The 22,492-nt window shown below is 44.4% G+C and overlaps 1 protein-coding gene across 7 annotated transcripts in view; it reads right to left on the bottom strand.

Annotated features, from left to right (window-relative positions):
• PALM2AKAP2 (PALM2 and AKAP2 fusion) overlaps nt 1-22,492 on the bottom strand; it is a 564,113-nt gene that overhangs the window by 327,693 nt on the left and 213,928 nt on the right. The window contains exon 1 of one of the 7 annotated variants that reach the window (XM_057313651.1): nt 120-135. The exons of the other annotated variants lie outside the window; for them this stretch is intronic. The gene's annotated coding sequence lies outside the window, so the exon portion shown is untranslated. Of the gene's footprint in view, nt 1-119; nt 136-22,492 lie in introns of those variants that run through there. 7 annotated transcript variants of the gene reach the window in all.

Genomic DNA, 22,492 nt, shown 5'->3' with positions numbered 1-22,492 from the left:
TGGGGGACCTGCGGCCACCGCCCCCCGTGGCTCTAGGCGGGCTGGAGACGCCGGGCTACCGCCGCAGGGGAGGTGGGGTCCCCAAGGTGCCGACGGGGAGCGCGCGTGCGAGTGGGCACCTGGGGCGCGGGCGCACAGCGAGCCGCTAGGGCGCACGGCCGGCTCCGGGGTGGACGCGCGCTCTTTGGAGTCCCAGCAGGGCAAGGTGGCGCCCGTGCCAGCCAGCAGAGGGGCCTCTGGCAGAAAGCGGGCCCCAAGCACGTGCTGTGACGTGCGGGCTGTGGCCACCGAGTGTTCTGGCCGCCTTCTGGCGCATGCCAGATGCTTGGGCTCCACGTGGGGTCATTTCCAGTAGGGAAGGGCTGCCTCGCCCACATGCCTTAGATGTCAGGGTCCTCAAAGGTCAAGTGGGCCGAGGGCAGGGTACAGCTCAACACAGGCCACCTCTCTGTGAGGCCAAATGTGGCTTAGAAAGACAGCAGAGAGTTTGTAGTCTCTGGCGCTGGTCTAGGTGGGGCTTGGCAAATGGGCTGTGAAAACGCGAGCAACTTGCCTACCCACTCTGAACCTCAGTTTCCTCATCTGAAAAATGGAGTGCCGTCAGTGATTAATGAGATAAAATATATAAAGGTGCTTTGTCAAGGGCAATCTGTTCTTATCATTATCCTGTGACATTCTGGGCTGAAACTCTTCGAGATTCTTTACTTCTCTACACAGTCTCTGAAAGGAAAAGTAGGATCGGGTCACTAAAATGCTTCACCTATTCCTTTAAACAGTGCTAAAGTGCATCTTTTGTGACCGGCCCTGGGCTGAACGTGAGAGATGGCTAAGACCAAGTACGAAAGGAAATAAATGCTAAATACAAACAAAATACCTCTTAACATTCAGGAGGGACCTGCTAGAATTCCAAACATTCATAAGTAATCTTTCCTCCATAAAATGAAATAATAAACATTGAAAAAACAAACAAACAAACACCTGACCTCTTTAGACCCTAGATGATCCTATAAACGCAGGACTTGAAAGACATTTTAAAAGGTATGCACATCGAACTTCCCCAAATCACCTCTTTCCTGGGCAAATTCTTGCAATTCAACTAAATTGCTTTTTCAACTTTGTACAGAGGTTTTACCTGTCACTTGATGAGCAATTACTACCCTGCCTGAACACTGAAGTAGTTACCAAAACAGTTTTACTGATTGATTGTTTTCTCTTCCTTTTCATAAGGGGTGCAGGTGGAGCTATTTGTGTCATAAATCCAAACCAATGCCAGATTCGACATCCCACTCCAGTATATCCAGAACTCCTACTTTCTGGCTAAGATCTATCACTTTCTTCAAACACTTCATTTTCTCTTCACTTCCAGCACCAGCTCCCGCAGGTCAAGTTCTTTGCAGGGTGTTTGCTCACAAATAAACCAAGCTGTTATTGCTTTAGCAGAGTGACTGTGTACCCAACAACAGGAAAGAATAACAAGACGAGAAAAGTGAGACCCGTGAGGTTGAGAGCCTCAGCCAGAGTCATAAAGCTGAGATTTAAACTCAGGTCAGACTCTGCAAGCCCATGCTCTTCACCACTCAGCACCAGGCTCAGCCAGTGATACAGAGGTGGGGCAGGTCCCTGTAATAAGCAAGTAATGAACAGGAAATGGTCCTCCCTTGCCCCAGCGACATGGATATTAAAAAGGAATAGAGTAGCACAACAATGTAAATGGACTTAATGTCACTGAACTGTACACTTAAAAGTTATTTAAATGGTAAGTTTTATGCCATGTATATTGTACCACAAAAAAACTTTTTTGAAAGGAGTCATGGAATGGGAGAAGATATTTGCAAATGTCTTATCAGATAAAGGGCTAGTATCCAAAATCTGTAAAGAACTTGTCAAACGCAGCACCCAAAGAACAAGTAATCCAATCAAGAAATGGGCGGAAGTCATGAACAGACATTTCTCCAAAGAAGACATACAAATGGCCAACAGACACATGAAAAAATGCTCAACATCACATGGCATCAGGGAAATACAAATCAAAATCACAATGAGATACCAACTCACGGCAGTCAGAATGACTAAAATTAACAACTCAGGAAACAACAGATGTTGGCGAGGATGCAGAGAAAGGGGAACCCTCTGACACTGTTGGTGGGAATGCAAGCTGGTGCAGCCACTCTGGAAAACAGTATGGAGGTTCCTCAAAAAGTTGAAAATAGAGCTACTCTATGACCCGCAATTGCACTACTAGGTATCTACCCCAAAGATACAAATGTAGTGATCCAAAGGGGCACCTGCACCCCAATGTTTATAGTAGCAATGTCCACAATAGCTGAACTATGGAAAGAGCCCAGATGTCTATAGACAGATGAATGGATGTGGTAAATATATACAATGGAATATATATACCACAAAGAAGATGTGGTACATATATACAATAGAATATTATTCAGCCATAAAAAATTAAATATTGCCATTTGCAATGTAACAGATAAAACTAGAGGGTATTAGGCTAAGCAAAATAACACAATCAGAGAAAGACAATTATCATATGATCTCACTCATACATGGAATTTAAGAAACAAAACAGAGGATCATAAGGGAAGGGAAGAAAAAATAAAACAAGATGAAATCAGAGAGGGAGACAAACCATAAGAGACTCTTAATCATAGGAAACAAAATGAGGGTTGCTGCAGGGGAGAGGGATGGAGGGATGGGGTAACTGAGTGATGGACATTAAGGAGGGCATGTGATGTAATGAGCACTGGGTATTACAAAAGACTGATGAATCACTGAACTTTACCTCTGAAACTAATAATACACTATATGTTAATTAATTGAATTTAAATTTCAAAAAAGATAAAAGGAAAGGAGTCATGGAAGGGAGATGGGGTGGGAGAAGAGCCCGGGCACCCATTGGAAATGATCAATTGGAAAACTGAATCATAGCACAGAAGAATCAGGACTGGGGACACACATCTGGGTGTCATCTATTTTGAGGTTATAGCTAAAGACATGAGAAGGGCCGGATTGGGAAAACAGAACAAGAAGAGAAAGCCCAGCAAAGGAGTCTAAGAAAGCATCATCTGAGAAGTAGAAGGAAAAATCAGGAGGGATGTTTGTATCAAAAGCCACAACAATAGGAAAGGGGTTTTCAAAAGTGTCAGGTGCTTCTGAGAGATCAAGAAGGATACAGACTAAGAAGGAGCCACTGGCTTGGGCAGTCAGGAAGCCAGGAGTGACAATGGGAGAGCAGTGTGTGTATGGAAAGTCAGCCTGGAAGTGAGTTGAGAATGAATGAAAAGTGGAGGGAAGGGGGCGCCTGGGTGGCACAGCGGTTGAGCGTCTGCCTTCGGCTCAGGGCGTGATCCCGGCATTGTGGGATCGAGCCCCATATCAGGCTCCACTGCTATGAGCCTGCTTCTTCCTCTCCCACTCCCCCTGCTTGTGTTCCCTCTCTCACTGGCTGTCTCTATCTCTGTCGAATAAATAAATAAAATCTTTAAAAAAAAAAAGTGGAGGGAAAGCATTTATGAGTATAGACCACTCCTTTCAGATCTTTAGATGTGAAAGATGAAGGTAGTTGGAGGAATGGGAAGGTGGTTTATGGGAAGCAGGGTCAAGCTGAAGAATTGTTAGGTCAGATAAGACCTGAAATGTTTCTGGAACGAAGAGAATTTTGACATCAGGACAGTGAGGCCAAAGACAGAGTCAAAAGGGAAGATAAGTACTAAGTCTCAAATTAGACCATGAGCACTGGTGGCCAGTTTAGCCTTGGAAAGAAGGAGAAATTAAGCGAGGCAGGAGGACGGAATGGGTAGAGAGAAGAAGAAATTTTGAGTTGAAGGAGAGAAAAGCTAAGCGAGTCTGCATCAGGTAGCCTCGTTTTCCCACCTAAGGATCATTGATTGAGACTGATGGGTGGGGGTGAGGGACTTCAAAAAAATAGAAATGGTTTGTAAAGAGGCTGTGGAAAATGGCAAAAATTAAGACTTGGTTCCCACTCAGAAGTCTGCATCAAAATTTCCTGGAGCACATTTCCCTAAACACATATAGAAATAAATTCCTACGGGGTGAGTAGGGGTTAGGGATGGGTTTAGAACCACTGTACTGGGGGCGCCTGGGTGGCTCAGTCGTTAAGCATCTGCCTTCGGCTCAGGGCGTGATCCTGGCGTTCTGGGATCGAGCCCCACATCGGGCTCCTCCACTGGAAGCCTGCTTCTTCCTCTCCCACTCCCCCTGCTTGTGTTCCCTCTCTCGCTGGCTGTCTCTCTGTCAAATAAATAAAAAATCTTAAAAAAAAAAAAAAGAACCACTGTACTGTGTTTACTAGGAATAGACAAAAGACTCATGACCAATTGTGTGTACTTCCTCAGTGGTTTTTAACCACCTGCGTCCCATGATACACAGTGGTTGTGTGTTTAGTCAGCGTTGAGGATTGTCAAAGCAGATATGGCAAAAAGTCAAAGGAGAGAAGAGATTCAGAACGCTGAACCCTGGGGCTTCGTCCAGGTGGAAGTGTAGCAGACTCTTTCATATTTTTTGGTTGCCCAATTTGTGAACCCCTTTCTATCTTTGGGGAATTCCCATATTACAAACCATAGTCAAACCACCTCTTATCATGGAAGCTGGGAAATGTCAGACGCTTGCTTCCCCGGATTCCCCTAGAAGCTACAATATGGTGTGCAATCTGGGCTCAGTCAGGCACGAGCACCTGCCAAGGATCTTGAAGACACGGCATCCAGAAATTCTTTCAGGCGGGTAGCTCACCTTTGGTCCTGCCCATTGTCCAAGCCTCCTTCTCTAGCCTTCTCAGCTATTCTGTGAATGAATACACTTTCTGCTCACTCTTCTTCTCCTATCAACTAGAATCAATTTCTGTTGCTTGTGAACAAGAACGCTAAGTGAAACCGGAAGGCTTGTAAAATGAATGGCTGATGCTTGCCAAAGAGCAGAGGGGAAACATTTTCTTCTCTTCCAGCACTCCTCCTTTCAATTCTCTAAATTTTAGCATTTGAAAATCATTGAACCTATTACAAACACAGACATTTTTAACACAAATTATGTCATTTCTTTCATAAAATTTCATTGTATAGCTATTCTATACTAGACATTAGGCTATGGCTTGGTATTACAAAGAATTTGTAGTCTAGTGCTAATATTGGTGACTTTTTGCCCTCCACACATTTAAAATCTGGAAAGAGCTATTACAATGGTGCATAATGTGTGTAACAAATCACTAGTTCTTGCTGGGACATTAAATTGTATTGCATAAGCACTACCCGTACTGTTTAATGGTTTTTCTGATAGATGCTGCATTGCAAAGCATTATATGGAGAGAATACGGAATGCCGGATTTGCAAAATAGATGTTTTATTAATAAAAGTTTCAGAGTCTATTTTAGAGCATGAGTCTTTTGGGAACAACAGATGGTCATAGCCCACTCTCCCATGGGGACAACAGGAGCTCTGTAAACTGAGAGGGAAATGACTTGCCAAGACCCTTTGAGTGAGTAAAAGTTAAAGTCCTATTAAGCAGCAGCTAGGAGTGTGAAATTTCAGAGTAACCTGAAGCTTTCTCTTGACAAAAGTAATTTTAAAAGGAACGCCCGGGGCCTCCAAAATGTTTGTATTCGTGTGAGCTCTGTTTTGCCTTTTAGGGTCTTTTAGAATAAGTGGTCATTCAAAACATATGTGATGGCTCTGCACAGAATCAAAAGGAAGGGAATAGTGGTTGGAGGCTTTTGGCTTCTTTGGTTGTGAACAATTTGGGACCGTTGATGGGATTTCAAGTATGTGCTGTGTTTCCCTATGGGATTCAAATGATAGATCCATCCAGAGAGTCTCTGTGGGGCAAGAAAGAGAAGTTAGAAAACAGATCCAGCCAAGACTAGCTGGATGTCTCTTTAGGGTGTCTATTGACGAGGCTCTCTACTTAGTAGATTCAAAATGAGCACTTGGAAATCCATCCAGAAATGAACATTAGCATTTCACTTTGATGGTTTCCTTTCCTCTTGGTTCGCCTTGGCCATGTCAGCTGACTACGATGTGCATTGTGAGAGGAAATGAGGGGGTATGAGGAGAGCATAGGGGCATTAGAGTGCGGTAGTTAGGGATCATTTTACATTTGCTTTGCTTGATATTCAGATGTCGGTTCATAGTAATCTTGTTACTGATAAAAGTTTTGGAAGGTGGGATTAGGAAGTGGTAGGTAGGCGTGGCCTGAGCTCTATGGACCAGTGTGACTCCCAGCCCTGAGACACCCGCTGCACCGCTTTGAATTCCTTCGGTCCACATTTTGCTCATCTTTGATGGGGGAGAATAACTCTAACCTCATGGGGATATTGTGAGAAATCAGGATATCAGCTATAAAATGCTCTAGAATGGCCACAGTAGTTGGAAGGTCCTAATTCCTCAGCCTAATTGTTGCTTCATTAAAAATGTCATAAACCAGATCTAGTGAGTCGCTCGATTTTATCCACCCTTTTATGTTGGCCTTTTTTTTTTTAAGAGAAAGAGTGAACTATTGTTATTCTTAAAATTCCTCACATTAGTAGGTACTTCTCTTTTCTCATCTTTTAAAAGGGAGGATTCTGCTCTATGGCATCTGTTGTCTAGAAATTTCATTGCCAGACTCTCTTTTTAATGATTCATAGACATCTATAGTCTTATCTTTTGGAGTGAGTCAATTTAATAATTATAAATAAGAAGGGATGAGAAGGGAATGCTTAAGAAGAGATGGATGAAGTTCTAGGAAAAGATGGAAATAAAGCTTGATTTCAGAATGTCTAGAGATCCACATACCTACATATTAAATATGCTCCTTGGTGGAGTGGATTCTAGGTTGGGTATGAGTTAGCTACAAAGTGAAAAAGTCTTTGGGAAGGCCAGTCTGGTTATGTAATGCCAACAGACACAATTGGGTCATTGGCTTCTCAGAGAGCTTAGGGGCCAGTCTAGTTTGCCTTAGTACAATGACCACGATGTGCCCTGTCAGCTTGGAATCCCTGTTTTCAGTGTGGCCATCGACACTTTCATTGTTAGCCATGATTCGATAATGCTGTACGCATTCTGCAAGTCAGCACTGCTGACAGGAGAGAGAGATGTCCTGTGGGGTTGGCAGTGAAGGGACAATGGCCTATCGGTTCCGTCCTGTGTGCCCTCCCGCTTGGAGAATGAGTCATAAAATTGGGAAAGCCTAGCTTCAGCTCCTACCACCTTTGGATGCCGAACTCTTTGGAATGTCTGGGGTCTCAATCCCGGGTACCACCCCTTGCCCACCCTCCATACACTATCAAATGTTTATTAAGAGTAACTCTCCCAGATCGGGCCTCCCGGACAAGCAACCTTCCCCCAAAGCAGCTCACGGTAGAGTGGAAAGAGCGTAAGACCAAGTGTCAATCTTAGGTCCTGATCCTAACTCCGCCACTTACTGTGTAACCTCAAACAAGTCACTTAAGTACACTGGGCTGAGGCTTTCTGTTTATAAACTGGGAAAAGGGACAGCTAACTAACTCACCAGGTTCCTGTAAGGATTAAAGGAACTGATGAATGAGAGAGTGTTCTGAGAACTATAAATGCTCTGTGAGTGCGAAGGACGACACCGAAGGGGTGACTTCAAAGTTAAGGACTTAGGGACATGATGATGGGTCAGCAGGGAAGTGTTTGCAGGTCTGTGCAACATTTTGTAGTAGCCCTGGGCTCGGCCCAATGGGAGAAAAGACTCTGCTAATACAGAAGACAAAAGAGGCTTCCAAGTTTCTGATGGGCTTCTAAGACAGTCGAATCCATAAATGAAAATGACCAACAACACCCAGGGCTCTCTGACTCCTTGACGTTCCTCAGCCACTCAAGCGATTGCTGCTTCCTCCGGTCTGAAGACAACCAGCCCCACGGTCTGGTCTACATATTTAATTCACTTCACTAAACGCAGAAAAAGGTGCAGGGCTCTGAGGATAAGATGGAAAAGAGAAGCAGGAGAGAGGGGAACAGAAGAAATTGGATCTTTCCTGTGATTGTGTATGTGTCAAACCTATGTTTGACAGCTACCTGATCTGTGTTTGCATGAATGTGTTCTCCTTTCTGCACTCATTCAGAGCTAAATTTATCCCACTAGAGGGGAAGGCATCCTTGGGGAGGTGGAGGTGGAAAAGGAGCCCACACAGAGGCGGCTGCTTGACTGGGAGCCTGGAGCCCGGGGGGGAGCTGCAGCAGAGGGAGGATGGCCCCTCTGGAGGCTCCAAGGACGGAGCCCGTGCTGACGTGACAAGGGGACATGTTTTCCGGAGGGCAGATGTGCCCTTCATTTCTGGGAAGGGCGTGAGCACCAACAAGACTTCAGATCTTGTGTGTCAGGAAAAGCATCTCCCTGACTCCCCTGAGCTCCCACGTCTGGCCCAGCCCTTCAGGAAGTGGACACGCAGCCACTCTCCAGGCCTCCCCAGTGACTGCAGTGTCTGTCCCCACAGGGAAAAGTAGTGGGGGGGCTGGCAGGGCCACTTCTGATGCGAAGTTGAGCTTGCCTTCCGTATTATTCTCTCCTGGGGCAGCTTTCTTGGGGTGGGGGATGGAGGAGAGGGAGGATGTTGCTTTCGTGAGCTGTGTTGTGTTAAGTGCTTTGCGCCCATAACTGAGGTAAGATTGTTTTGCCCGTGCTGGGAGTCAGCTGCCTCCTGTCAGTCCTCTATGATTTATTTCTCTTCCTCCCACTCAACTACTACCACTCCTCCTGTGATTCCTTACCTTTCACTCGCCCCTGAGTCAAGCCCTTGTTAGGTCATCTTTTGCAAACAGACAAGTCATTGCAATTGAGATAGGTTTTCCTATGACTGGAGGGTTCTCTGCTAGAAGCAAAGATTTTCCTGTAGAACAGGCAGTCGGCTTCCATCTGGGACGCAGTCCCTTTCATCTGCGGAAACTTCCCTTTGTAAGGATGGGAGAGGGGAAGCTCCTCGGGTGCTGGGATGGTTCTCCTTTATCTGAGCCTCAGCTAAGTCACCCTAGCATCTTGCCAAAGCTTTACCCTGTGTATAGTCTCTCCTATCCTCTACTCCTCCCCGGAGAACTTGACACCTTCTTCATCTGTTTGTCCCACTCCAAATTTGGTGCTTTCTCATACCATATGCTATGTCTGGAATGTAGCCTCCCCCTCGCTTTTCTAACTGTCCAAGTCTCCTCTTGTTAGCTCCACAGAGCTCCAGAAATCCCAGCCCCTCAGGGTACGCCTGGCGGTCCCTTTGGGAAGGAAAATTGGTTATCCCTCCCAATTCCTAACATAGTGTGTGACTTACACATTGATTGCTTGACTTGTCATTCTTTCAGTTAACTTTAAAAATCATAAAGTCAGACCCTGAAGGAGACCGTATATTAATGAGCATCCCTCAGGCTGCCATGATGGTTGTTTGGACGTAACAGAGCTACTTAAGTTGAGAGGAAGCATGGGTTGGACGAACCTGGCCTTAAATCCCAATTCTACCACATAATGACCTTTAGAAATTTATTTGACATATTTGAGCTTATGTTACCTTATCTGTAGAATGGGAATGATAATGTTATCTACTTTATGAGATTATTGTGACAATCAAATGAAGTAATGTATCCAAAACTCCTGGCATATTGTCCGTGGTCAGTGAAAACTCTTTTATTATTATGAGCACAATCCTATTTATTCATTGATATCTGTATCGCTCTGGCTGTGTTTTATATAGATATGCTTGTGTTCGAGTGAAGGCTCCTGAGTTGCTTGTTGGCCCAGCACCAAGTACTATGGACTCCAGATTTGTGTCCCCCCAAAATTCATATGTGGAAACCCTAATCTCCAATGTGATGGAGATGGCGCCTTTGGGAAGTAATTAGGTCATGACAGTGGAGCCCTCATGATGGGATTAGTGTCCCTCGCAGAGAAGACACTAAAGATTTTGCTTTCCTCTCTCTCTCCACTATATGAGGACACAGCAAGAAGACAGCCATCTGCAAACCAGAGAGAGGTTCCTCAGTAAGAACCCAATCTCTCGGCACCCTGATCTTGGACTTCAGCCTCCAGAACTATAAGGAAAAAATGTTGTTTAAGCACCTTACATATGGTAATTTGTTACAGCAGCTCACAGCTGACCAAGACACTAGGTATGCCTAGATGGCCCGCAGACCAGAGCAGCTTATGAATGCTCTTGACTACTCTTACCACTAGAGTTTGCTATCCAAGGTCTTTTGATGTTGCACAAACTTTTCTGTGACATTTCGGCTTTGCCAAATTCTGCACATATCATGAGAGACTGAAGGAGACAAAAGTGCAAAGTGTTTTAAAGTGATTTATGTTATCATCTTGAACAGTGATTCTAAGCTTTGCAGGAGGGCAGATCACAGACTCCTTTTGAGAATCTGGTAGGAACCTTGAACCGTTTTAACAGGGAAAAGCACATGCATACAACATTTTGCATACAACTTCTGAGCTTTCAGGAACCTCTTGAATTCTTCCATGGATACTCTGAAAGTACCCATGGATATCTGGTTTCAAAAAAAAAATCTCTGCTCTGGAATCTTAGAATATCAGAAAAATGGAGAGAGATAAGAGATCAGATTTACCTCCAAGATCCAAGAAGCTCACCTGGGTTATTAATACAAGAGTGTCAGAAGTCTGGGTAAGTCTGCTCAGCTTCCTTGTCCCCCTGACCTGGACAACAGCTGCCCAAGCTACCAGCGAGTGGCTCTGAGAGCTGCCTTCCTTTGTTCCAACTCACAACTCTTGGCAGAGAAAAGGCACCGGGCCAATGAACACTTTCCCTGCACATGAGTGACCTGTACCGTCTCTCCCAACCCACAGCTTTCTCTGACCAATGCCTATCCAGCCTTTAGTCCTTCTAGAGTGGCCTTCACCTGTTCTCCCCAGGAAAGATCGGTCTTGCGTCTGTATATAGTAGGTCATCTTTCAATGTATTCTTGCCTCCCAGGATTAGCTGGAAACTGCTTTCTATCCTCAGTAGAAATAACAAGAAGAAAACGAAAACAGATATCAGGACCCTGCGTCGGAACAGAATAACAAAGTGATTTGTCCACATCACCCTCAAACAGCACTGGGTTCCACCTCATTAGGCACCATGATGAATTGCCTGCAATATTCAAAATCCACTTTCCAAGGCTGGCCCCACTTTCCTGCCTCTGCCACTGCTGAGTGAAGTCATTTGACTTCCAGTTTGGAACTTCCAGCAAGAATTCAAGCTTGATCCCAAACCACTGGACTCTCCAACTTCCAAGGAAAACAGTCCGTCGCTGAATTAAAGACACTGTTAGGTTGCTTGGAGCCAAGACAAATGGAGCAGCCTTTTCCTTAATGAGGGGGAAGCAGCCTTTCCAAGGTGGTGAGGCCGAGTAGCAAATGAGTGTTGGATTTCAGACCCCAGCACCCTGGAAAGCCAAGCACATGACACTGTCTTTTAGGATGGCTTCCGAGCAGCCTGAGATTTGTCCTCTGAGCAAGTGAGGTCCTAAACATCATAGTCCCGTTATTTAAAAAGCATTGTAACAGCCCTGGCGTGTAGAGGAAACATTTATTTGGTAAGAATATGATCATTGTGGGGGAAAAAATGGACATAGGTACACTTTTGGCATTTTACCTTAACCCGGGTATAAACCAGTATTTTCCTGAGTTATAAGAAAGTAGAAACAGGGGCGCCTGGGTGGCGCAGTCGTTAAGGTCTGCCTTCAGCTCAGGGCGTGATCCTGGCGTTATGGGATCGAGCCCCACATCAGGCTCCTCCACTATGAGCCTGCTTCTTCCTCTCCCACTCCCCCTTGTGTTCCCTCTCTCGCTGGCTGTCTCTGTCAATTAAATAAATAAAATCTTTAAAAAAAAAAAAAAAAAGAAAGTAGAAACAAATGGATGTAAGCAAAAGGCTAAAAGTTTCCAAATGTCTTTCTACATTAAATAAAGATTTGAATGGAGTATTGGAGAGAAGAGTTTGAATTTAAGGGTAAATGGTTTTTCTTTTTAATTTAATAAACATTTACATGATGCTTCTTCTGTCCCTAGATCCCTTCTAAGTGTTTTGCAAACATTAATTGATGCAATCCTCATAACAGCCCTGTGAGGGCTGCACTATTACTATACCCATTTTACAGACAAGGACACTGAGACACAGAGAGCTTCCAGTCGCACAGCCTTTAAGTGGCAAATGTAGTAATATCAGGTAATAAGCTTGTGCTGTTGGAAGCTTGTACCTGCATGGGGATAGCTCAATGTTGGGCGGATTTGACTGTATTATTTATAATAATATGCAATTGAAAGAGGTAAGAGGTAAAAGGTACTTGGAATATCATCCTCCGGAAGGGATAAGACCTCAGATAACAATCATAAAAAGGGCAATCAACTAAGCAAATCTCTTCCATGATGCCTTTCTTTGTTTTCCCACACCTCCCTCCCTCCCTTTTCCTTCCTTCCTTCCTTCCTTCCTTCCTTCCTTCCTTCCTTCCTTCCTTCCTTCCTTCCTTTCTTCTTCCCTTCCTCCCTCCCTCCCTCCCTCCCTCCCTCCCTCCCTCCCTCCATTTTTCCCTTCCTCCCTCCCTCCCTCCCTCCTCCCTCCCTCCCTTCCTTCCTCCCTCCCTCCCTTCCTCCCTCCCTCCCTTCCTCCCTCCCTCCCTTCCTCACTCCCTCCCTCCCTTCCTCCCTCTCTCCTTTCCTCCCTCCCTTCCTCCCTTCCTGGTACATGTATTGGGCATGTACTTCTCAACAAGCATTGTCCCAGGTTGTGGGGATCAGCAGAGAACAAGGCAGCCTTTTTGCACTTGCATTCTAGGGAGACATTAAAAGCCGGGAAATCTACAATATTACTTCAGAAATGTTCTGAAGAAAACGAACCACACTAAGGGGAGAGAGTGGCATCAGGATGAAGAAGCGACTCTATCACAGAGACCTGAATGGAGTGAGCGACAGAGCCATGCAAATATTGAGGGAAGGGTGTCCCAGGCTGAGGGAACAGGAAATGGAAAGCTTCTGTGATGTGACATGACTGTGCTCAGCATCTGGGAGTGGCCGCGAGGAGACATGTGTGGCAAGGACAGAGGTAGTGAGGTGACAGTTGTGGGAAAAGAGGCCAGAGAGTGGCCCAGTTAGAGCATGGCCTTGGCAGGGTTTGGACAAGGGGTGAAGGGATGTATTTACATTTGAAAAGATCACTCTGGCTGCCATCAGGGAGGGAGGAGGGGGGGGAAGGAGATGTGAGCAGGAGACCAGCTGGAGGGTTTCACAGAGAAAGTGGAAGGTGGTAGTGGTAGACAGAATAATGGCCTCCAAAGATTCCACGTGCTGATCCCCGGAACCTGTGCCTTTGGTACCTTACATGGCAAGGGTACTTTGGCAGAGTGAACACAGGTGAGCACTGATGGAACCGTTACACGGACAGACCCAGGAAACCTTCACTCTAGGTTGGAGGACAGGAGTGGCAGGGGACTAAGGAGAAGGGACATGACCGCTTGGGTTCAAACCCGATTACATCATTTCTCCTAGATGAGATTCTTCCACTGGAACAGAAAGTACCAGTGCTTCCCCCATACAGGTGTCTCGAGGGCAAAAGGAGACAATCCATGTGGAGCCCTTGGCACAGCACTCTCGTAAACGCTGAGTAGCAGCACTCTGTGAAAGGAGTCCCACGCGGTAGTTAAGAGCATTGTCAGGATAGGATGCTCGGCTCAAATCCCAGCTCCGTATTTACTAGATGGGGGACTCTGGGCAAGGTACTTCCCTTCCCTGGACCTCAGCTGAGTAACTTGAGGCCAATAATATCTCCCCTATGGGGTACACGGAAAGGTCTGTGTTGGCTTTTACTATTCTGGCGATGAGGATGATAAATAATGCATGGCTTTTAAAAAGATATAATTAGTATTGACTCTAGATCTTAGGAATCATCAAATATGAAATGAAAATCTAAAGGATCGGTTTGCCATGTAAACAGCAAGAGTCTTTGTAATCAGGTATTTAAATGACTCATAATTTTGCCTAATCAACATGCAACAAAAAGATGATGTAATGTTAAGTTCACACACGGTTAGTGAAGATGCTCTGAGCGTTGCCTTCAGGGTGATTTCCTGATGCTCTGAGTCCCATCATATATGCAGGCAGTGAGGGCCTCGCCGACAGCTTAAACCTTGGATGGGGCTGCTTTGAGGAAATCACAATGAGCCTGCAAGATGCCAACGCAGTCTTGGAGACTTAACATCCTCTGCCTGTTAGTCAGCTCTGATTTTCACCTTCCAGCCCCTTCCTTGCCCAGTTTGATGGTAGACCTCTGAGTCACTATACCTGGAACCAAGGGCCAGGGACTTTGGCATTTAATGGTGTTTGGAAAACACTCAAGTCATTTGTGCCAAAAACAGAGGCAACAATACTATTCGCACTCCGCAGGGTAATTGGCTCAGCAGTGTAGACACACACAGAAATAGCCGCTTTATGGGTAAAACGATGACCCCCGAGCTCTGAAATCTGAAGAGCTAAGTGCTAAGTGTGTGGCATTTCCTTAAATACCTCCTAAAAGGACTCCTGGGACAGGAATGAATGTTCATTTGACCTATCTTATCAGAGAAGTCAGAGAGAGACTGCCTGCATCTCCTCCCAGGGTTTGGCTGTGTTAGTGACAACTTGGGGGAGCTTCCAGACAGAGTGTGGCACTAGGCATGGGACGGGCCTGGGTGTAATCAGGAACCACATGGCCTCCATCATAATCCGTCCCTGTGTTGACATCGAACCCCTGACCAAGCTGTACACTGTGTCTGCCTGGGCTCAGGGCTTGTCCTCACAGTGGGGTCTGTGGACAGAAACACAGGCACCATGGTTGAAATGCAGATTCTCAGCTAGCCTGAAACCTTCTGAATCAAAATCTGCATTTTTGTAAGATCCCTCGGTGTTTTGTGTGCACGTTCAAGTTTGAGAAGCGTCAGTCTAGGGCCTGCTGGGTCTCAATGTGACAACTCAGTAGACTCGGGATGCTTTACAATAATATCCCTCCCTGAGACCCACTCCAGAACAGCTCTATCGAGATCTGCTTTCAAATTTCCCAGGTGATTTTACTGTGCAGCTAGAATTAAGACCATTGACCTAGAATCTCCTTGATGATGATGATGATGGTGATGGTGACAAGGACAGCAATGATTGCAGGGAGCCTTAGCACTTCCCTACGTCAGACTCTTCTTATCACTGTGTTCACTCACCACAGTCCAAGCAAGAGGTACTATATTTTCCCCACTCCGGAGATGAAGAATTAAGAAACTATCTCAGATCATACAGAGTGGATTTGGCAGAGACAGAATTTGCTCTTTTAACCTCTTCACAAATCACTGAGCTTGTCCCACCCTGACTTTATCAGAATCTCTAAGGGTGGGGCCTAGGGATTTGCATTTTAAATTTATGCACCAGTCAACCTTTTTCATATGAAAGTATAACATGTGAGATCCATGTTTTATCCCCTCCCAAAGTGACTTCTTTAACTTAGGACCTTGAAAACTGAGAAGAATCGGAGTACTCTGGGGGCTGTGATGAGTTTGCTCAGCAGTCATCTTGGGCACCATGTACAGGACTGTTCATCTACATGGTTGTTCATAATTCATACTATGCAGATGTAAGTCCTAAGTAGCCACACTCCCTCTTCTAATAACTGTTCAAATCTTCTGATCACAGATGGCCCCAGTTGTAGTTCAGGTTTTACCCCTTGGTTCCACATGATCCATGACTCAGTTTTGCTTTTCCCAGTTATTATTCATCCATCCATCCATCCATCCATCCATCCATCCATCTATCCATCCATCCATCCATCCATCCATCCATCCATCCATCCATTCATTCACTCATCCATCCATCCATCCATCCATCCATCCATCCATCCATCCCTCCATTCATTCACTCACCCACCCATCCATCCATTCATCCATCCATCCTCTACTCAACACCTTCTTTTACTGCACTGACATTGGGATGTAGAGTTGAGTAGGGTACAACCCTCAGAGAGTAACAAAAAAACTTAATAGGACTTTACAGAATTAAGTTTGGTGACAGGGATAAGTCAAAGATGCATTGGGGGTTAAGAGGAGAACACCAATTCCTAGAACCTGAGGGAGAATGCTGGGGCAGGAGGTGGTGGTGGTTCCCATGAAGGTTTCTCGGAGGAGATGAAATAAGAACTGAACTGCAAAGTTTGCATAAATCCTCAGTAGGGAGGAGAGTGGTACATAAGGAAAGGACAGAGGCTGGGCAAGGCCAGGAGGCGTGAAAGAGTGCAGTCCTGTTTTGGAGAGATGTGCAAGGTGGAGGGACATGGGAAATGGCACTGGTGGGATGAGGCAGGCACCAGGTCACAGCCTTGCTCAGCATGTCACATGTTCTCCTGCAGGTGGTGGGGAGCCACTGAAGGTTGTAAGCAGGGAAGTTACTTTGGAAAAATCATGGGACTATTTATTGAGAACAGATTATTGTGTGAAGACTGTAAGCAAGGAGACTATTTTCAGAGTCCTGAAGAGAGATGGTAAGCTCCTGCACTGAAAATAATAATTATGACAACTGTAGTGGGTTGAACAGTCCAGAAAAGACCTCTTAGTCCTAATCCTTGGTACCTTATTTGGAAATAGGGTCTTTGCAGATATAATTAAGTTAAGGATCTTTCAATGAGGTTAACCTGGATTTATGGTGGGCGCTAAACTCAATGACTGATGTCTTTATGAGAGAAAGGAAAGGGAGATTTGGGACACACAGACCCAGAGGGGAGAAGGCCATGTGAAGACAGAGGCAGAGATGGGAGCCACGCAGCCACAGGCCAAAGAACACCATGGATTCCAGCAGCCTCAAGAATGAAGGAGAGGGGCATAGAATGGATTCTCCCTCAGAGCCTCCAGAAGGAAGCGACCCTGCCCAGACTTCTGACCTCGAGAACCGAGAGGGTACGTTGTTATTGTTTTACACCCCCCAGTGTGGGATAATGTGCTAGGTTGGTCCTAGGAAATGACACAGTAACTAACAGCAACTCCTTGCTCTATGCCAGGTACGGTGTGAGTGCTTCACTGGTGTCTGCTCACCTTGTCCTCCCAACAATTCCATGAGATGGGTTCTAGTATTAGCATTCCCATCTGTCGGATGAGAAAACTGAGGCATAGGGAGGATAAGTACTTTACCCAGGGTTACAAAACCAGTGGGTGGCAGGGCAGGGCTTTCCATGCAGGCAGTCTGGGAGAAGAGCCTGGGGCCTCAGGGCCCTGGCCTAATGTGGGAGAGATGGAGAGGAAGGAGCAGACTTGAGCAGGTGGGGAGAATTACTAGAACATGGCAGTGCACGGGGCATCTGGAGGGTGGGCAGGAGGGATTGAGACTTTGGGATTTGGGGTACTGGGGTACCTCCATCCTCTGAATTGACATCAGCCTCTTTTCCCATGCCATACTGCCCCCCAGGACACGCTAACCTGTCCTCTCTAGTCCTGCACTCTGCACCTGCCTCTCTAGGAATCCTTCTTGGCTCTCCCTAAATATGTCCTCAGAGTGGCCCTACTCTTTGACTTCTTGGACAGTGGTCTCTATACCTCCTTCTCTCTCTTGGCTCTGGTTGAATGTTCTCTTTCTTTTTTAAAAAATTTATTTATTCATTTGAGGTGGGGAGGGGCAGAAGGAGAGAATCTTCAAGCAGACTTGCCGCTGAGCATGGAGCCTGACATGGGGCTCGATCCCATGACCCATGAGATCATGACCTGAGCCAAAAGCAAGAGTCAGATGTTCAAGTGACAGAGCCACTCAGGCGTCCCATCTGGCTGCATGTTCTTACAGCTTTGAGTTCTCCCCTGGCACTTCTCCTGACCCTAGGGGGTCAGGAGACATTGGGATTCAATGTTTATTCCGGTTTCTGCTCTGAGCCTCCCTGTCCCTTTCTTTCCCTGTCCCCATCCCCCTGCAGAATGAGAAGGAATAGCATCCATGTGAAGGGCTGGTAGGAAAACCATGTCTTCCAAGGCAAAAAGTCACTCCCTCTGTGTTGTTTTCCTATTTCCGTTTGTAAAATTTCCCATCCTCTGAGTTCAAGGCAAGTGACCAAAAAAGCATTCAAAAGTACTTTTTGCTTCTTTGTAATAATGGAGGGTTTTTTTCCTGGTCTACAGTGAGTGAGTTACATTAGTTTGGGTCCAATGATAACGCACAGAGTCTGCTGTGTTATCGCTGTATGGAGGGGTACATTGCTATTTCAAGAAATTGCCAGCCCCTACAATTCCCTCTGTGGGTCAGGATGGAAAATCTGCCAGTGGGCATAATCGATCAATAAATTTAAAGGTGGGTATTAGTATCATTCTACAGGTCTAGCATTAAAACAGACTTTTACTGGGGAGCCTGGGTGGTTCAGTCGGTTGGGCATCCGACTCTTGATTTCAGCTCAGGTCATGATCTCAGGAGCCTGGGATCCACCGGTGTCAGGCTCTGCGCTCAGTAGGGAGTCTGCTTGAGATTCTCTCCCTCTGCTCGTCGCCCTGCTCACATTCTCTCTCTCTCTCAAATAAATAAATAAATAAAGTATTTTAAAAAAAATAATAAAATAGACTTTTACTATACCCTGAGATGAAATTTCATTGGAAGGCTCAGGATATTAAATAGACAAATGTCTTAAATAAAAAATAGATACTTAGACCTATAACCCAGGTGTCACTATACTTCCACTGACCAAAGCTCATCGCCAAAAGAGGAACCATTTTGGAGATATAATTATGTAAAGAGATAATGAGAACTCCAAAGGAGTGAAAACTTCCCTGAACTACTTTGGAAACCTCTTTGGGAAGCACACAGGTTTATAGGATAGAATGCTATGCTTTACATTGTTCATTTTTGTCCTCAAACATCATTTTACAACATTCCACAAAGTTATATTGTCAACATTCCTGACATACTCATCTGCTTTCAAGCATTCAGATTGTTTGTAGAAAAGCAATAATCTTTTTGGGAAGAAATTTGCCATGTACCCTATTGGTTTGCCAGTAACTTAAAATACCATAAGATTAGATTTTCCTTCAATTACAATACTATTTTATGTATAGCCTATTTTGTATTCAAATACATCTAAGACATTAAATATTCATTTAAATTGTTCCTAGGTCTTCCTATTAAGCTCATTTTACCTAATGTGGAATTTTTCTCCTTATGGTTTAGACATAGAACATAGTAAGTGAGGATTTACTGAATATTGCCTCTGGAGTGGTCTTTAATGAATATAAACCTTCATTCAAATGACAGACAATCCAAAAGGGGAGAGTTGGAACTTGCTGACCCTCCTGCAATGCACGTGTTGAGATCCTGTACCCTGAGACGAAATCAGAGATTGAGTGATCGTTTGCACTTCACTTCAAGCAGAAAAGCAAACTTTAGAAAAAATAAGAAAAATGTGACACTTGAAAAACTCACAGTGAGCTACTGAGGAAGAAAATTCAGTGTATTTGCATTAGAAGGATCAGGACGATAGATTCCTCTTTTACTGGTTCATTTAACAATATAGAATGAGCACTTGCCATATACTGGGCACAGTGCTAGCTTCTGGGCTTATAGTGAGTGAGTTTCTGGGTGAGTAAAAGGAAGCTATTCCATCCAGAGCTTATAGGTCTTCTTTTTACCCCTCCTTTACTAGACTTGAGGGAAGACAGAGCCTGGAGAAGTCCACAAAATAAAGTCTTTTAAATCAGAGCTCAGTTCAATCCCAGTAATTCTGTCACTAAGGGTTTTTTGGGGACAAACCACATAAACAATCTGAACCTCAGTGTCCTCATCTGCAGAATGGGAATACAATTTGTAAGGTTGTCATGACGATTACACAAAGCACTGGGCAGGCCAGAAGCGCTCTACACAAAACCACAACTTCTAAACAATCCAGAAGATTATAACAAATCTTAAACCTTTTTTCTGTCTCCATCTCAGTTTCTGTTCTGTCTCTCTCCCATTTCCTCTTCACTCCTTCCTTGTGACCACTGTCTAACCGCTCACATAATTTTGGTGAGCAAGCCTACTTAGCCTGAATTCCACAAAGCAATGGGGAAATTGCTCCCTCTGTGTTTAATTGCAAAGTACTGTGGCTTAGTGTAAAAATAGCCAAACACAAAAAGCTGCAGAATATATGATTTCTTTTATATGACATTCTAGAAAGGGCAGAACTATAGTGACAAACATCAGATCAGTGAGTGACAGGGGCTGAACGTGGAGAGAGGGGATGGACAGTGAAGGGGGCCCAAGGGAACACTTTGTGGTGAAGGAAATGTTCTGTATCTTGATTTTGGAGGTGATTACACACCTGTATACATTTGTCAGTACTCATTGAACTGTACAGTCGAAAAGAGAGAATTTTACTGTATGTAAATTATACTTCAATAAACCCAACTTTAAAAAAAGAGACAGTGGCTTGGGACCTTCAAGGCTTCCTTTAGGAAAAAAAAAAACAACAACAATCTATAAGCAGTACAGGAAATTAGTGGTGCCCTTGGGAAGTTTCATACAATTTCTTGTATGAAACTAACTATAACAAACACAGACATTGATAATCTTCCTAAGAGAGGTGCAAAGTTCTCTGGGAATTCAGAGGCAAGAGAAACATCCATCCAGGGTTATCGAGACATACTTCATGGAAGACGTTGCATTTAAACTGAATCTGAAGACTGCAGTTACCCACTTTTTTTCTTCTCTACCAACTACGATCAATATCTTAGACTGTAGCTTCTGTTTATAAATTGCTTGCAAGATTTATTGTAGGTTTGATTCATTTTCTGTTCTAAAAGTTCATATGTTGTGATGCATTTGCCAACGATTGATTCACATTATCTTCCCCTTAAAAAAAAAATCACAGTTTTGAGGCTGTTTTCTGAGTTTGTGGCATTTAGGAAATTGGTTTTTACATGTCCATTTATAAAATGTTTTTCCATTTCATATGAAATAAAGGAAAGTACAATGTCATTAGAGGAGACAGCATGGCGAAGGGTAAGAGGTTGGAATGGTATCCAAAAACAGGGTTCTATAACTCATAAGTGGCTCCACAAATCAAGAAGAAGATTAATAATCCAAAAGAAAAAGGGAGGGGAACTCTAAAAAGACCGTTCAGGAGAGAAAATACAGGGGCTCTTTAATGTATGAAAAGATGTCCAATCTCAATGTAATTAGCAAAATGGTAACATTTGTTAATATATGCTTCTATGAATCAGTGAGACGTAAGATCAACATTTAGTTAAAAAACAAACAAAGGCGCCTGGGTGGCTCCGTTGGTTAAGCGTCTGCCTTTGGCTCAGGTCATGATCTCAGGGTCCTGGGATCGAGTGCCGCATCAGGCTCCCTGCTCAGCTTCTGCCTCTCCTTCTGCCCCCTCCCCCACCCCACTCATGCTCTCTCCTTCTCTCTCTCTAATAAATAAATAAATAAATAAATAAATAAATAAATAAAATCTTTTTTAAAAAAAGAACAAAGGAAATGAATAGGTAGTTCATAGAACAGAAAATACAAATAGCGCCTCGGAACATATGAAAAGATGCCTAAACTACACTCATACTATGAGAAAGGCAAATTAAAACTGCACTGTTTTGGGGCACTTGGGTGGCTCAGTTGGTTAAGCGTCTGCCTTCAGCTCAGGTCATGATCTCAGGGTCCTGGGATCGAGCCCACCCCCCCACCCCACCCCCTCCTGCTGTCAACTAAGTCAATAAGGTCTTTAAAAAAAACCTGCACTGGTTCAAGCTCATCACCCTGGCAAAGGTTACAGAGTTTGTTACCAGTGTAGGGCAGTCCACTGCTGCTGGGTCTAGCTTTACAGAGAACCATTTGGCCATGTCTATTAAAACTACAAATGCACAATGACTTTGACCCAACAATCCCACTTTCACGAATTTTATCCTACTGATCACCCACGTGCAAAATGACATGTATGCCATGTTACTCACTGCAGAATAGCAAATGAATGTCCCTCAGTAGGGTTGAGGTTTTTCTCTATCAGGCAATAAAATACTCCTCTACTGTAAGAGATAGTAAGAAAGCTCTTCATATATGATAAGGATCCATCATCAAGATATATTAGAAACAAAAAGTCAAAATGCAAATAGGGGACCATAGGTTAACATTTGGGTTAAAGAAGGGGAGGGGGGTGTGTTGGAGAATGTATGTGAATATTTGCTTGTATATACCTGGACTATCTCTGGAAAGATATGCAGACAACTGGTAAGAGACTTGTCTATTGGGAACCTCAGAGAAGTGGAGGGGTGGAAGACCTTTAGGGTACTATCTTCATGCCCTTTTAATTTTAGCCATGTGAATATACTACCTACTCAAAAATAAATAAAATTTTAAAATAAATAAAAATCAAAATAGATAAACCAAGGGGGAAAAGAAAGAAATCGGAGACCTACTGTTCCCTCTACAATTATGTTTTCTGATCACAGAGAAGTCCCTTCCTTTTTTTAAGTGGGGTCTCCCCATATATAGTATGTAAGTAAATGAATATTTAGTATCAGTTATTCATAAGCACTTTATAGAA

The sequence above is a fragment of the Ursus arctos genome, unplaced genomic scaffold, assembly GCF_023065955.2.
Source record: "Ursus arctos isolate Adak ecotype North America unplaced genomic scaffold, UrsArc2.0 scaffold_18, whole genome shotgun sequence".
Taxonomy (NCBI): Eukaryota; Metazoa; Chordata; class Mammalia; order Carnivora; family Ursidae; genus Ursus; species Ursus arctos.
Note: the sequence above shows the minus strand (reverse complement) of the source record. Positions and strands in the feature narration are given on the sequence as shown.